Genomic DNA, 17,657 nt, shown 5'->3' with positions numbered 1-17,657 from the left:
TTGCAGCCTCTTCTCCCCGTAAAGCAGTCATCGCGGAAGGCCAGCGACCTTCACTACCCTCTCTTCACTCCCGGCTAGGCAGGCGTTGCTCACAATGCCCCCGACTCTACTCCTCCTCACTCTTCCCTTCCTTCCCGCCAACTTTCCTGGCCGGCAGCCTTCTGGGCTCACGTGGTCCTGCGGGACCTCTTTCATTTCTCTCACTCCCTTTCGAGCTTTATGCCTACTCTTTCGACAGATCTCAAGCAAAAAAAAAAAGAGGGAGAGAAAACACAACCATACTTCTGCCCCCTTCCAACCGTGCCTCAAAACTCGACACAAGCCGCTGATTCAGAGGCGTCTGGTCGGCCACACAATCCCCACCCGCTCGAGCTGCTCGAGCTCCCGCAGCTTTGGACAGCAGAACCGAAAGATCAAGCCTTGTGAAAGTTCCGATTCGTTTTAATGGCCATGCCTGAAAGAGGATATTTGTGAGTACCACCAGCATTTTAAGTTGTTTGTTCATAACTGAGCTCTCTGAGATTATTTCTTGCTTTGTCTCCTTGTAAGATCGCTACTTTTTCTTACCAGGTGTATAAAGCATCAGATCCCTGGGATGTACTTTGCGTGGCAGCATTCATTTTGGATTGTTGCAACTGAGGTCTGCAAATCTGCGCTAGCCGTAAGGTAAGATACTTTTTTTTTTTGCATTATTTGGTGCAGTATGTTGTCAGCCTTGATCATCATGTCAATAACCGATATGCTTGCGAGAACGGAAAGTCATTTATTTCGACCGCACCACGCCAGTCAGTTCTGAACTGTATTTTCAGCGCACTATTTTGTATGCATAAACTCTGGTCATAATGACAAAATTTACGGCGCAGAGGTGGCCAATTTGTATTGCAAAAGAAAAACGTGGTCGTGTAAAACATGACGCGTGTTTTGTGTGATTTTCAGGTTAAAACTTCATCGCGCGTGTGTTATATGTCTGAAGTGGCCAGTAAACTCAGAGTTAAGTCTAGCTTTATGGCACATGATTTTTAGTTGCGAGCGAATATTTAATATTGTAATTTGCCGTTATGAATGCGCTATTGGAATGGTCTAAACGACGCGTAGCTTATTCACGTGTTTGATCTTTCTCTTGCGCTAATTCCGAGTAGTAGAAGTGTCATAAAATAGCCGCTTAAAATAGGTTATTTACAGTTGCTACCATAGTTCTTATACTTTACCACACGTACAAACTTGTTCCCACAACAAACGTGATGCTAAGTTACGGATTCCTTTATTTTTTCAGTTCGAGTGTATGATACGAACCCCAAAGCGTCTGTGTCGTACGTTGTTTTGGCTGCAGCTTTGACAACTTTTAAAACGTTCTGTTTGCAGTAATGATGCGGTGCACACTAAATTTAGCAGCCGCGGTCGGATTGCGACTGCCATTTTTTGTGTCTGTTGTTTCCTTTGTAGTTTCTTTTTAGTTCTTGCGGCAATCTATTCAAAGGAAAGCTATTGATTTGAAGCTTCCAGTTATGACGACGTCTTTCTTCTACAGGTGTTCGATCACAAAGGCACTACAAGTATAAAGGGCAAGCACTGACTACCGTTTACCGAATAGATAACGGCAAATATCATTTTGTTTTATGTTTCCAGCGTCAACAATACATCCACATGGGAAGCCGTGCACTGCCAGATGTCGCAACCAATGTAACCAAGTTAATATGGCCGGCCTCACTGAGCATGCAGCTTATTTCAACCTGAGTAAATCAGACAAGAAAGTTGCCTGAGGGACAACAGGTAGTGCTTTATTTTGCATTTTTACTCCACGGTCTAGCTGCACTTCCACTTTCCAAAAGTTTTCTGTCTTAATGGATTTATGAATGTTGCTTTTATTTCCAGGTGCCATCTGCGAAAGGAAATACATTGTTATGCACGCTGCTCAAGTCCATATCTTTAAAGGCTGCATGGAGCTGCTGCCCCTACAACCGACCACAAAAGAAGCTGCGATGAACGCAGCGCCTTCCTCCAACCTGGGGCCTGAGAACACCTTGCCAAGGGACGCAAAGACAGGAGGAGCACTGAAGTCTAAGAGTTCTGCCTAAATGTTTCCATGCCCTGTAACACGTACACACCTAATAAATCACCATGCAGTGAACCTTTCAGCTGTATTATTTTCTGTGCATGGATATCCTCAGCATGCTTTATTTAAATAAAAAGCTGCATGAAAAATATCTGCACTGCATAAGTAGGGGATGGCTTTGCAGGTGCCTATTAGTCATAGCACAAAAAAGCAACTAGCCGGATTGCCAATTGCTCTGGCTGGATGCCAATAATGCAAAACCACTGGGCAAGATTGGATTGAAAATATTGGGTAGCCGATAAATCTGGCTGGATGCCAGTTGTGAATATCCAGTGAATAAGCATGGATACAAGATATTGGATGGCCAGTGAGCTTGGCGGGATGGCCGTGATATAACAACCAGTGAGTGAGCTTGGGTGCAAGATATTGAGTAGCTATTGAATAGCCATTGAGTGCCGTTGAATGCCAGTAAACAAGGTAGTATGCCAATACTGGTTTTGATAGGAGAGCCGATCAAATTGGTTGGCATATATCTTGGCTCTTTGTGCGCCCCAATCAGACGCCAATATTGACCAATATTGGGACCAATATATCCCAATATTGAACCATTGGCGGTCCATTGACGGCGTGCTGCTTGGGTTGGCACGGGTGAGACCGCGCGGAAGGGATATCGCACACGGAGGCATATGTGCACGTGTGCGGCGCCGCAGGTGATCTTTTCTTGACGAATGTAGGGCAGCGTTGTCCACTTCGAGGAGCCGTGGGATTGATGCTTCTTGGTTCACGAGGCTGGTTGCTAAATCAGTTTGACTTTGGGAAGGCAGCAGATCCCGGTGGACCCACTGAATGCGTATTGACTGTGGGATGCGGGCCGCAAGCTGGTGGATGTCTTGGCAAATTTTAGGGCAGCGGCTGATACGTCGGAGCAGACATACTGCCTGAAGTGCGTCAGTGCGGATGACAACGTGGGTATTAGGGAGCATGGTTATGGAAGCCACGGAGCTTAGTGCCTCCTGGACTGCCACGAGCTCAGCGCAGAAAGATGCTGGTGGTTCCGAAAGCTGAAACGTAGTGGTCTGATTCGGGCTAGGTTTCCGTGGATAGTAGATTGCCTGTTTGGCTTCACCGCCTTGCAGGCTTCCATCCACGTACACTACTATGGAATCTTGAGGCAGGTGAGTATCTTGCTCTTCACATTTCTGGCGAAACAACGATGCCGAGTTGGCAGACGTTGGTCTGCGGATATCAGTTGGCTTGTTGTCTCCTAACTGTATAAATTTCCAGGGAGGGAGAACTGGCGCAGGTGGCTGAAGAATAATGCGTGACATTGCATACGCCCCCAGTGCTTCCGTGGAATGCAACAAAGTGGCCTTGAGTCTGCGAGCATGACGGCGCTGCTGCACCAGTTCATCGATGGTGTTGAGCTGCGCATTCTCCTGTAGTGCTGCGACCGGTGTGAGTCATGGAAGGCATGTTATGGTCCTCATAGCTTCTCGATTTACGTCTTCAAGGCGCTTCCACTGTGCTCTTGTAAGATGCTGGAACTGGGGGTGATAAACAATACGTGGCTGCCGAACCGCAATCACTAACTGGCGTGCAACATACGATCCAGCGCCACCGGTTTTAGGTGTAATTGTTCTTATTAAACGCATAGTTTGAAGTGCTTGCTTTTTTCGCCTGAGAAAGCGAAGCAGTCGCTGATCTTGATTGGTGAATTGTTAAGCTCAGAATTTTCAGGCTCGAACTTTCTTGTATTGGGGTGCCTGATAGAGACGAATTGGATTTGAGGTATGTTTACGGCGTCCCTAGCGTTTGACGACTGACGTGTATGAAGTTTTACACACAGAAAGTTGAAGGTCAATGGAGGATGCGTAATCGGAGGTTACGGCTAATGCTGACTGAAGGACGGCCTCTTGAGTGAGAAGATCATGGTGAGTGCTCCATACCGTGATATCATCTGAGTATTGCAAAAACTTGATTTCAGGATATCATTTAAGCATCATGCCAATGGGATGCAAGTAATATTGAACAACGTCGGAGACAATACCGATCCCTGGGGCACGCCACGTAGTGAAACGAATGAACCAACAGTATCACCGCTGAGGCGTATTGCAAATTTTCTTCCGTCCAAAAATGATGCGACAAAAGTGCGTACTTTCGGAGGGAGATGAAGCATGTCAATGGCATTCAAGATTGCAGCATGACTGATGTTGTCATATGCCTTTTCAACGTCCATTGCTAATATGGTACGTACATTGCGGCTGCGGGTAGATGATAGAACTGCTGATTCCAAGACAGCCAACCCGTCCTCTGTACCTATTTATGGACGAAATCCAATTTGAGCAGGATGATAAAAACCGTGCTCTTCAAGCCGCCAAGAAAGTCGTGTGGCTTGCATTTTCTCTATGAGCTTGCAAAGCGTTGATGTTAAGGAGATTGGTCGTAAGTTGGCGAGGTCTGTTGGAGGCTTCCTAGGTTTGGGAATAGGGATCAGGACAGCGGTTTTCCAGCTCCCGGGAACTACACCATCAAGCCACACTTTGTTTATGGTGTCTAGTAGTTGAGGAAGTGCAGCAGTACTGAGGTTCTTGTAAACCGCATACTGAATATTGTCCAGGCCGGGCGCTCTTTTCCGTTTCGCATCGTCAATTGCAGCCAGCAGCTCAGACATCGAAAAGGGGCCCGCAATTCCATGTGCGTCGGCAGCAGATGGTAGTTTCCATGCGTCTGCAGGGATACTTGCAAAATTAAGATTTGCGGCTGAAGGAGGCAGTATATCATATTTTGGGAAAAATGTTCGAGCAGCTTCTTTGGTGAAATCGCCCGGCGACAGATTACCCGCAAAACATGCTGTTGCTGCTGCGTCAGTAGAACGACGACCGTGTTGCATTGCACGAAACGTTCTTCAGAGTGAGGTATTCGATGATTTATCAAAATATTGTTAACGCCATGCATGCCACTGGCGTCGCAAAGGTCGCGTTCATATCTCCGAGCCGTCGCAGCAAGAAAATTCAGTTGTGTACGTGCCTGCCCCGAAGTAGGGTCTCGCGTAGCAGCCAGCTCAGATTGACGGCGGGCTGCCCACAAGTTAAGCAGGCCAAGATCTAGTACCGGTCGACCAACATCAATCCAGGTAGTAGTCGTAGCGCTGTTCAGTGCTCTTTGTATACGGTCAACAAGGAGTGACGGCTAATCTGAAGACATACTGTCGAGACATGAGCGGAAGCTGTCCCAGTTGATCACATAACATTTGCGGCGTAATGGGCGGAGACGCGAGGGATGGAGACAAATGATGATAGGGTGGTGATCACTTCCGCAGCAGTCTGGCTCCATGTGCCATGAAGGAGTTCCCACGCCCAACCACCACGTCAAGTCTGGAGCATAGCAGCACTACGTATGTGACCCACAAGCCGTGTTGTTGACCAAGGGTGATTAAGCAGAACAAGCAGGGCATCAGTGATGGCGTCCCGCATGCGCCTACCACGAGGGCTTGCAGTCGGATACCCCCAATCTGAGTGAAGGGCGTTAAAGTCGCCTCCGACTAAAATTGGACACCCAGGGTATTGCCGAGGAACATTTAATAACCAGACAAGATTAATACGGGAAGAGGCGCCTCCAGCTGGTCGAACGTAATATGAAACAAGAACAACGGTTCCTTTCAGAAATTTCGCAGCAACTGCTACTACCTCTTGGTATGATGTGCACCAGTTTTCGAGTAAAAGGCGCACATGAGGATTACGCGTTTCAACATGTACCGCCGCCTTTCCGGGGGAAGAAGCAGTCTGCACACAACGGTCGGTCATTGAAGGAGATACGTAGTCGCTGAAGCCTGGAATTGATGGCAAGGCGTTCGTTTCCTTAAGTAACATAGCCCATATCCGAAGCTTGTTAAATCGCAGTCGGGTCTTGAGCTCGACCACCTTCGTGGAAATGCCTGTACAGTTCTACTGTAGTACACCAGGATTACTGGATTTCACCATTTTCGCGTGCTAGTCCAACGCTGCAGTATCACAGATGTCAGGTTGGACAACTGGTTGACCATAAAGCGGTGCAGCGATGTTGCAGAGTTATCATTGGGCGTTGTGGTACACTGGGAAGAGGCAGCAAATGGCCCTGTTGCGCGGGATGAAGGCGGCGGTGTTGGGCAATTACTAGATTTGGCGGTTACCTCTGCAGCTCTCCGACGTCGAGCAAGCATTTCATGGTGTTGTCGGAGCTTAAAGACCTCTGCTAAGAGACGATTGATTTGCTCATCCACTACAGCCATATCGTCGTCTGGTAGATCGATACGCTGCTGTATTGGCTGTTGTCGACGGCGTTTCTTGAGCACCGTATCGTTAGACTGTCTTAGCTGGAGGTGCATTCGAAGCGGGCTCAGGAAGCTCTGGCCACTCGATCGTCATCATCACACTGGAGAGCTGCAAAGCGATTGGATGTCTGCACTGGAGTCATGTCTTCTATTCGGAAGACGAGCCTTCTGCGTTGCCTTTTGCTTTGTCGGATAACTTGGAGATGTTATCTCGTGGTCGTCCGATTTGTAGAGGCCGCATCGATACGTAACTTTTCCTTAAGACGCACCTCCATCGGCAGTAGCAAAAGGGCAGGATTTACGCATTTGCCCTGTCCTGAAACAGTTGTAACAGTAAACCACACTCGGTTTATACGGCCGCAGCCTTAATATGCAACCGTAATAGTACAGACAGGCTTGGAGTGTCGGAGGGCCTTGCAAGGTGATCATGCAGGAACGCCCCTTTCCTATGTGTCGGGCATGTATGATTCGGTGCGTTGGGCAGTACAGCTCACGTTGAAGGGTGGTTTGATCATTGTTTATGTCGACGTTGTAAACGACGCAACGGTTCAAGTCGGAGCCTTCAACTAGATACACTTGAACAGTCACTGAGATCTCACTTGTGACTGCAATACAACTAAGCGTTTGGATATGTTCCACCGCAGTAAGTGTCGGGAGCCACACAACTATAGTGTTTGACTTCTTCCTTGCCTTGAAGCCCCGAAAACCTCTGGGTCCGAGACACGCGTCCAAGTTGGCCTGGATGATCCTGTTTGGCATATCGGTCAGGCTTTTTGTGGCTAGAGATTTAATTGCCACTTTATAAGATGACAATCACGGTGTAGGTACAACCTGGTTTTCGATAGTTAAACAGGAGCGCTTTCCTTGATAGCCACCTTTTGCCGAGGACGAATTCGGTTGATTATCTTCAGAGGACGCTTGTAAGGGGCACGGGTGCTCGTTGTCATGAATGGTGGAGCCGATAACTCCATTGGAGAGCACGTCTCCTCAGATCGCACCGTTGGATGTCCATCTCGGCATGTTAACTGGGTGGCCATAGCCGTGCTCCGCCCAGAGAACAGTTCACTTGCGCGCTGTTGTGCATTTTGGGAAGGCTGAATGGGCGCTGGTGCTGAAGAACCGGGAGCACCAAGCTGGACCTGAGGCCAATGGTCAGGTTGAGGTGTCGACGGCAGGGCAGGCGTTGCAGCGAGCAACTCCGACGAAGCTACCACTGCCAGCGTTGCAGCGGCAGCACTAGGCCTAGCCTCCGTGCCGACCTGAGCTGCAATCATGCATGGGTAGCATGCTCTGAAAATCTCGCAACCTGACGCTGAGAGGATGTCTGGAGCTTCCTCAGAAGTAGATGATCTACTTCTCTGGAGACAGGAAAGGTGCTTACAAGGACGGCAAGAATTTTGAAAGGAGCGATGAAGCCACCTTAGCGACCCCCATAACACTCATTTTGTAATGTATATGGTGTATGCTTTATGCTTATTTGCCGCGAGCACATGCTCCGGCATTGTCATTATCGTTGGGTTTCATAGAGGGCCCCTGCTTGTTGAGAAGGGCAAATGCTCTTTCCAGTATCATTTCCGTGAAGACTGGGTTCGTCCGGCATAAGAATTAAGTAGGACTACACTAAATATGAGCTCTATGCCGCACCGGTCAGCCCTGTACTGATCCATGCCAGACGGCATGTCCAGTTTTAGATACATAACGGATATTGCTCGGCAATAATTCATACCTGCCGGTCTATCAAGATTGAGATCCTTACCGGACATGGTATGTCCGGTTCGACCTGCTTACCAGATATTAATTATTCGGTATAGGCTTCAAACTGGAGTTTTCAGACCGGTTCGAGCGTTATACCGGTCCAATATAACCTACTTAGGCATTGTACGGGGCGGGTCACACCGACATGACATTTATCGGATTATACACGATCTTTAAAATCGGTTTAGTACGATACGGAATTTTCAATATGAAAACTGAACTTCCTTTCCAGCGCTTCACCCCTGGAGACTTGTTTGAGATATTTGCCTAAAACTCTGAGGCAACAAAAAGTTTTAGAAGTTTCTTAGAAGTAAATTTTGCTAGATTTCATAAGAACCAAATAAACGATAAGATTTAATGCGGAAGCAACAAATCTTCAATCATTGGCATTTCAGAAATGTGAAATGGCGCTTTTAATCTCTTGCGATGATTTTCAGAGAAAAGAACATTTACCTTGGAAAATTGATATGTATTCCTTCTCTGTACAATAATGTCATTCAATACGAAATCTCCATCGATTGCATTTATTTGAGATGTCTAGCGCCGTATTCTTGATACGAATGGCCACCGTTCGGCGCAAAATATTTCTGATTGCTTCTTGGAGGGGGAGAAAAACACTTTAAATAAAAGTAAGGCAGACATTCCTAGGAGACCCCTTAGTCCAGGAGCCCTCTGGCTGTTCCCTCTAGCTTGGCCTGCTTGATGAGATGTATCTAATCTGTGGGTTGTTTCTGCGAATATTCACTTGCTAGTCACGTGTTTAAAATCCATGGTGCGAAATTGGCAGCTATGAAATTGGCTTTTTTGCTGTGACATAAAAACTATGTGACCATGAAAGTAGATTTATTGCAGAGCTATTCATGATGACTGGTTGGTAAAACATTGGTTGGCGGTTTATCTTTCATTAACCCTGGAGGGAGGCGCAAGCTTCTTGTAAAGGGCTAAGCTTATTGCGAAGCTTGAATTAAATACATTGTGGTTTTGTCGAAACGTAAAGCACGTTCGTCCTCAGTCTCTTCGGCACGCCACTTTTTCAGGGCTTCATTCCGAAGTACCTTTTCGGGTTCCGACGCGTTACTGTAGAAGGGTGTTCATCTTCCTCCAACTTTCGCAGCGTTATAACCTAGGTAGTAACCTGGACGCTCCTATTTATTTATACACGTGTCGCCAATCTAACGCCCTCTACTTCCACGTCACACTGATGTCACCTCACGCGATCAGTGGTCACGGGCCATTTGGCATACGTCACATTGCCCCAGTCACACAGCGACCACCAGGCTTAACACAGAAGTTTCAACTCTGAATCTCCTTACCTTGACCATGACAGACGTCAGGGGCAGCTTGATGGCCTACACGACTATGCCCCAAAGTCACATGGCGACCACCACGCTTAACAAACATTTGACCTCTAAATCTCTCGGCAACCTTGTCAGGGGTCACGGGCAACTTCGTGGCCTACGTGACTATGCCCCAATCTCATTTCGACTAACAGACTTAACGCAGACGTTTTAAATCTAAATCTAGTGCCCTTTACATTTTACATAAATCACGGGCCACTTGATGTACTATATGACTGTGCCCCAAAGTCATGTGGCGATCACCAGGCTTAACACGGAGGTTTACCTCTAAATATCGCCCCGACCGCAGGACATGTTACTTTCACCTTGACAGTGGCCATGACCACTTGGCGGCCTACGAGGTTATGCCCAACGTCACATGGTGACCGCAAGGTAACATGACCTGTACCTTGCCAGAGGCCACGGGCCACTTGGTGGCCTACATGACTATGCTACAAAGTCACATAACGATGCAAAATATTCTGGATTCCAATTTTTCACAAGTCTTTATTTGTCAGTATCGAATGATGGCCACAAGCAATTTTGCGGAATAAACGTGTCTTAATGTCATACGTAGGAGTTTTCCGGAGCGTACATATTTTCGAGAGCACAGAGCCGTGCCGCCTGAAGCGCATTATTCTGATCGAACATCGGGAGGAATTATTGCGTCAGCGAGACTGCCTGAACATCCGTACCTTCCGATGTTTTATTCAAGAATTAAAGAAGAGCAACCCTTTATACTCTCCCCCTTTTCGTCTTGTTCTCGAGGTTTCGAAACTGCGCCAACTAAAGAGATTTTTAAACAGTTTCTGATGTCCAAATCAAGCAGAACGGCCAAAGTGTTGATGTGCTTGTTCAGATCGTTATAATACTTTGCTAATAAACAATAATTATGCTCAACTCCTCTCTTTCAACAGACGAGAAGCCGTTCATCTCAATTTTAATCGCTTTCTGAACTGCCAGGTCTTTTCAATATGTCAATGTTATTATATAGCGTTAGTCTTTAGGTCTTACAAATTTATGGAGTTACAAAAATGAAGCATAAGCTGTCGCCGAACACAGCAATGGTGCTGGCGCTTGTTTGACAATTATCTGCAAGTTCACAAATATCATCATGACGCAGAATTATTAAACATATATTTCTTTCTTTTGACAAAGTGTTCCTTTTGTCCCTGCTTTTGCTTCAGCTGTTGGCGCAGGCTGAGCGCATATTTGCAAGGTAATCATTTGCTCTTATTCGCTTTGTCAAAAGCATGTTTTAAAGTGCATATATATTTTTGACATATTATGCGGCTTAAGGGGTTTGGAGCGACAGTCTTGATTTGACCCAGAAGTCACTATGTTTTGTTTCACTTGTAGTGACAAGGTTCCTGTAATGTTCCCGCAAAAATTATTCCCTGATATGCAATAAAGCTTGATTTTCTTTGGTTCTACTTCGAACAGCAATTTTCATTAAAATTGCAGATCAATGAGATAAATCTCTTTCCCTGTATGTAAAAATTCTATATATTTCATTTTCTTCACGCTCCCAGGCGGACTTTTGTGAGAAATATATAGAACAATAAGAAAAACCCGATCATACTATCCTGCAATATATATTCACCAAAATGATAATATTTAATATAGTAGCTGCATAAATTTATATAACAAAAGAAAGCCACTGTCTATACATTTTGAAAATACCCTGCTGTGTGAACAACATTTCACATATCTCGTCTAACCGCCTAAGCTGGGCTGTCAACAGGCTGACAGCAGTAAAGGCATCTTTTATCGTCGAACTGGTAGCCTCTCACTCAGAATAACAGGCTAAGCACTACAATTATGGTACGGTATAAAACGTGTTCACCAGCATCCCAGATTCCCTTGAATGCCCTTTTCTGACCTGTAAAACGCGGTACTGTATTTTGTAAATGAATTGAATATGTGACGAAATATGCAGCGCCCGCAGTTCTGCGAATGTATTTAAAACTTAAATCCACTCAGCCTAGTAGACATTCGTAGCAAAAGATATTTTGAATGCACCTACGCTGAAGTCATGAGCAAATTAAACCCGAATAATTGCGAGAACACCATGAACCTTGTGATCACCAATTCGTCAGAAATGCATTGCATTGGAATTTGCAAGCATTTAGAGCAGCTGTAGATGGGGATTGTGCCGTTGGCCAGCGAAAGAAGCCACCTGCGATATGGAGGGTAGGGCGGAGCATTATTGGTGCGAAGACTCCAGCATTCCCTCCTGACATGGATTTCTCGCTTAAGGCTGATTCACACTGGCGCCAATCGACACCGAGTGTTCCCACCGGCGTGCGATTCGCTTCACAACAACTCTTTCTCAAAACGAGAGTGCAACGAAGAGCCACCTTGCGCGCCTTTTCGGCCTCTGCTACCATGCTCGGGGTAGATCAGTTCGGAATAGCTTCATGTATAAATATATGTAATTATCAGCGAGGAAGAAGACCTTATGGTTATGTCAATGGTTAATGCTGTTTGGGCAGCCAAAAGTACTCTAATTCGCCGAAAACGGAAGCTGCGAGGGTGTGCGCGCTGTTTTCGGTCTCACAAAGTATCAGGTCATGAAATCGCCTCATGATCGACCATCGAGCGTATGACGAAGAATAGGCGCACAAAGGCGAATTAGTACGCTTTATTCTCACAGTGTTCGTTGACATGTGCGCCCAAGAAATGCAAGTGCAGCAAGTAAAGCACACGCGCGCATGCAATCTTGAATTTTCCTGCCCTAGGAAGGAGACAGAAGTGGCGCGGATTGGCTGAGGAGTTCTGCGACTTGAAGTTGCGTCGCAAGAAATTCGTCTGCGAGCGAACATTCAAGCTGGTCGCTAGCTACTCATTCAAGTCTCCCCCTCCGCGGCGAATTGTGTGGCGCAACCTCCGCGAGTCGCCACTGTGAACCGGCTTTAAGCATGACCTACAATTCAAGAAGCAACATTCCCAATACCAATCGAAAAACTGATCTTACAGCATTACCCCATCGCATATGGAGATTTTTCGTGCTGGCTTCTTGAAGCCCTGGTCTCGGTTATGCTCTAATTTTGTCATTGCGCTGTTGCAAGCCTCCACTGCTTATCTGCGTTTCAGTGGCGTCTGATGGTGTATCGTTGTCGAGAGCTTTTTATGTATCCGCAAAAACCCGTTGTGTTAATACAGACTCTAGATTTATCACTCATCGAACGTTAAATGGCGCGCGGGCCAATTCTTTAGTAAAAGCAGGACCCTCATTTGGAACACAGCGTAAATGTTGCATAAACGTTGCTGCTTCGCGAATGCGTTTTCAGTATTACTAACAGCATTCTGTGTTTACATGGATAACCATACATATTCATGGTCATATAGCGGAAATGCCAAATCACCAGGTGATCGGAATCTCAACCATGCGGGTTCCGTGAAACAGCACATAAGAGAAAAGAAAAAATTAAATAGCACTGTAGAACTTCATTAGAGTATTGCGAAAGCAAGGATGCTGCTGTTGTTTGCTTCTGGTTGCTTAATTAACTTCTTGTTTGACCATTTTAGTCTTTGCTACTTTCAAATTGCGCGCCGATCCCTTCCTGTGCCTTTTTGTCGGCTCTACTTCCAGTTGCGAGACGTCACATCCTTGACGTCTTATCTACTACGGAACCACTTTCTTTCTTTCCGCTTTCACTTTCACCTTCCTCCCTCCCCTTAAGCTCGGTTTAGGCGTACATTGGATCCTGGCCCTACGGGGCTGGTACTATGGTGGTTAGAAGGGGGAGGTGGCGCCAGCGCCGACGTATCCGCCGAGAAAGTGGAGGCCGCGATGGCGCTGCGGTCAGCTTGGCGATGCAGTCACGCGATCGCGCGCGTGTGCAGGTTCTCGCGGTGTCTGGACGGCGCGGCAGTGTTCCTGTTTGTTCGCAGCTGCCAGAATGATCTCTCGTTTATGGCAAGAAGTGTTTCGCTGCTGACATGTGAATGTCGCATTATGTCCCTCACGAACAAAATTATCATGTTATATGTTCTTACTAGCTCCACGTCTATGTTAAGGCCCAGAACTGTAAGCGCAAATTTAGGAGGGTGCTTTAAGTTGCATATTTATTCAAGGTCGAATGTATTTTTTAGTGGAAAGTGATATCCTTGCCTCCCCATTTCTTATTGCCTAGCGATGCAGTGTTGGTGTTCAATGTTGAATGTTTCTTCTTCCTAATTACACAGAAGCATGTGTAATTGTATCTTTTATTTTGAATTACCCTGAATGTTATGATGTGCAAACATTACTATAACTGCAAAGTGCAATAAGTTTCTTCTATGCTTTGTTTTGCTAGTTTGGAACCCCAATTAGATTTTTTAGCAGTAACGCTGATGCTTCGTATTCTTGAAACTGAAGGAGGTGCAAAACTTCGACCAAAGAACTGTCAACATTTTTTTCTTTCATTTAATACCCCTTTTAATTTTCTTCTTACATCTTATTTTATGCTCTGAGGCCATAAACAATGTTATTGAAAAAAAAAATACGACTGCACGGAGCCGAAACATCTTTCTATCCTTAATCCTTGGGTCGGTCTCCTACTTTCAACATGCACTGTCTCGACGAGACGGGACTCATTCAGACCTTTTAATTCCTGAAACTGAAAAGGTTCATGAATAAAGCTGTAGATACGCCGATGTTCTACGCACCAAAAGTATTGGAGTACAAACCAATCGATTTTAATTGTTTTGTCTGTCGAGTTTCGCGTGCCAAAATTACTCGGGCTATGAGAGACACCATAGTGGAGGACTCCGGAATTTCGACCACCTGGAGTTCTTTACCTTGGACTAACATCGCAAGCACACGAGCGCCTCCATCGAAAAGCAGCCGCCGCGGCCGGTATGCGATCCCTCATCCCTCATCCTTGGACACAACAGTCGAACGCCCTAACCACTGCACCACCACGGCTTAAAATTGAATTCTGTAAGCCGTGTTCAAGTTCGACTAGCGTTTAATGAGCTGAAACATTACCTGAAACAATGAGGAGACGAAATTACTAACCAAATGGCAATGAAATTGCCGTGGGTTTAAAGGGAATGCTGATTTTAGCGTCCTCGTTTTGAAACAGACAAAATCACCAGAAATCATAGCGTTGCAAGAAACCAACTCGCCTTCCAAGATGGCAAGCTACGAAGTTGTCACTGATGAAAGATTCACGAAAGTCGCAACACTCTGCTACAAAGACATATCAATTAACAAGATTCCCACAAAAGAGGAGATCATTGAGCATATCTTTATTGAAGGGAAAAGGGTAGGCAAAATTGGTGCAGATACACCTTACAAAGGGACAGGCTATGCAAAAGGCCCTGATAAAGCATGTATCTAGGGGGACAATTCTTAAAAGGTAGGGGGAGGAGGGGAGTACAAAGTCACAGGATAACCGCACAGTGAACCACAACTGACAAGAAAGAGCTTTGATAGGTTTCACTCCAAGTGAATTGAAGCCAGACCAATATTCTGGTTTTTAGGCTCAGCAGTGCTTAACCCCAAAACAGGGAATAATTATGCAGAGGGTAAGAGCGATTTGGGTCCAATGCCGCCGCATTAAAAACGAGCACCGAGCTTGGGATGGCAAAAACGTCCAACAAAAACCTATTTACAAACGTAAACGGGTACTCATTTCTTCTGAATTACCACACATCTTGCAGCCAGCTGTCCGAATGTCATAAGTGTTTCTTCAATAATGGCTTGGCGCATAGTAGAGCACCAATCCGATGGCTGATATAGTTCTGGCAGAAAAGTGGCGTGAACAGATGTGAACTTTTGATGTCGGTTTACTGTACGCGTGACCTTCCCTGGTATCTAAATGGTGCATGGCCATCGTGTATCATTTTTAGGGTGAATGCACTGTTTCATGTGTCTAACCCAGCCTTCAGCATATGTGTGACAGCTATTGCGCATTTTCATTCCTGTAAAACAATTACTAGTGAAGTAATTAAAGTGTGTATGTAAAGTGATAATAGTGTAAATATCCAGAAAAATATACAATAAAATTAAATGTCAATAATATAAATAAAAAGAAAAGTAAAAATAATAACTGTAAAAATAAAAAAACGTCGCGGCAGCCTCATTGCTTTCGTAATCTCCCAGTGCAGTTTCTGATGTAACCTCTAAATTTTATTGCGCATGCACTATTTCAGGAGCTCTAATGGGCCTTGGGATATGCGTGTCTTGCCCTTGAGTGTGACCTTGTCCAACCAAGCAGCAATAACTCACCCGTACTAAAGCGGCAAGTCAGGGGTGCACTGCTGGCCCAGTAGAGGCTGCACAATTAGAGGTGCGGAGGGGCCACGCATCCGACGTCTTTGAATAGGTGCATTGATGGACGCTGACAAAAGTCCCGTCTGTCACGCATTGGGACAAGGGTTAGTGTCAGATTCGCCGCCAACAGGATTGTCTCGCTCGTGTGGCACCGACAGTGACTCAGCCCCGACGCAATGCGATTGTCATCTCTCTGCGCGCCATCAGTTGGCAGCATAGGCGCACCCTGCAATTTCCGCAGCAGGTCAGACCACGCCGTGGTGGCGAGTGAGCCCGGACCTTCGGTTGTCTCTGCCGAAGCAGCGCACGGGGTTAGTGGGCTAAGTTAGAATGGGAGAGAAGACGCAGTAAACATGGGCACGTGACCTACTGTGACTATGTCATAGAGCGTTACAAAATGGTAACTTACAGACTTGACTATGTCATAGAGCGTAACAAAATGAAAATTTAGAGCAGAACAGAAACAAAAACTGACCATCTGAAGTGAAGTTGAAGTTGAAAATTTATTTTTGGATCAAAAAACATATCGTACAGGAATATACAGCGAGAGGTCTAATGGTAAAAGACCGCAGGTGGAACCTCCCATGGGAATAGATTTCGATAGGAAACATAGAGAGTAATATTATTGTAAGAAATTTTATGAAGCAACACTGAAAATAAATAACGAAATGAATAGTAAAGAGTGCATTGCCAAACTGATTTATATACAAAAACAAAATGCAGAAAAAAGTACAAAAACACTAAAGAATTCCGCGACACAAAAAATAAATAAAGAAATCACAAATTAATCCTTTAACCAGCAGATCAACAATATAGGCAGCCACAAAACGCCTCTCCCTAAAATTTAGAACGTGTTGATCTAAATTTAGCTTTTTTATGAAGTGGGCTCTAAAATAAAGTTGTATCAATCGTCAATAGATGGCCCGTAATGACCGTGTTCAACCTAAAAGTGCCGTCGTCGCCGTCTAAGCACGCGCGACATGTTAGCAGAGTCTGGCCTCAGCAGCAGCCGATATTCGAAGATAAGGGTGGCAACAATTCTATTCTTTGTAGAGGCGTCTCTAAAACGTGGCCCTTGCCGAATAGTATAACCTGTTTTGCAACAGAAGCCGCTGTGCAAGACAAAATACATAGTCTACAAAATTTTTCAGCTGCCAGAATAAGGTAAAACTTTTCCATCAATGATGTGCAGTCGGCTGTTTGTTTTATATCCACAATTGGTTTGAACGTGATACAGGATGCGTAAAGGTACACAGAAAACTGTTTAGAACTAGCTCTGCATTGCAGCTTGTATGTGAGCTGCTCCAGGGCACTTTATTTTGTTGGGAAAGGTTTATTGCGGGCATCTGAGTAGTCGTGTTCATATAAAGGTGAAATGAGCACCGCGGAATGCTAGCTTTTCATCACCACATTTTTGTTTCCTACAAGTAACGTACTTATAGTCTTGTAGCCATGGAAACAATGCTGTTTTATGGAAGTCGCCGTCAACCCAGCAGGTCAGATGGCACTGTGCTCTCTTCCATGAAGGTGCGTCAGGCTTAAAGTGTACCAAATGTGACGTCTTTTTGTGCCTGGGAAGCGGCAACCAACTGTGTTTTCGTTAATTCCACCTCACGTAGAACATGACTGACGCATGTCAGTTTGCCAGCTTTGTGCTCCCTATCTTGACAGATCAACAAAAGTGTTGACGTTCTGTATTTTTTTTAAATCCTTCTTCAAAGGCATTCCTATTTTTTTGGATGTACATTTAGACTAATAGAAACGAATACAAACCAAGGAAAAAATTATAGCATCGCTCTATCTGACCTTGCCAGTTAAATGGTTAAGAAGGACATTTTTTTTCACTTCACCTTGAACAAAGAATGTGCATTGGTTTGCTTAATGTCGAAATTCAAAGAATTCCAAAATGATATGGACGAAAATTGAAGCCTTGTTTCC

General features: G+C 45.4%; 1 long non-coding RNA gene across 1 annotated transcript; it reads left to right on the top strand.

Moving 5' to 3' along the window:
* The first annotated feature begins 423 nt into the window (after positions 1 to 423).
* Positions 424 to 2,608, top strand: LOC146177974 (uncharacterized). The gene is made up of 3 exons (XR_014701410.1): positions 424 to 666; positions 1,627 to 1,770; positions 1,873 to 2,608. It is a non-coding gene; the product is annotated as an uncharacterized LOC146177974 (long non-coding RNA).
* The last annotated feature ends 15,049 nt before the right edge of the window (positions 2,609 to 17,657 follow it).

This window comes from Amblyomma maculatum, chromosome 10, assembly GCF_055883805.1.
Source record: "Amblyomma maculatum isolate TAMU_Amacu chromosome 10, ASM5588380v1, whole genome shotgun sequence".
In the NCBI taxonomy this organism is placed as follows: Eukaryota; Metazoa; Arthropoda; class Arachnida; order Ixodida; family Ixodidae; genus Amblyomma; species Amblyomma maculatum.
This window is presented reverse-complemented; position numbering and strand designations above follow the sequence as displayed.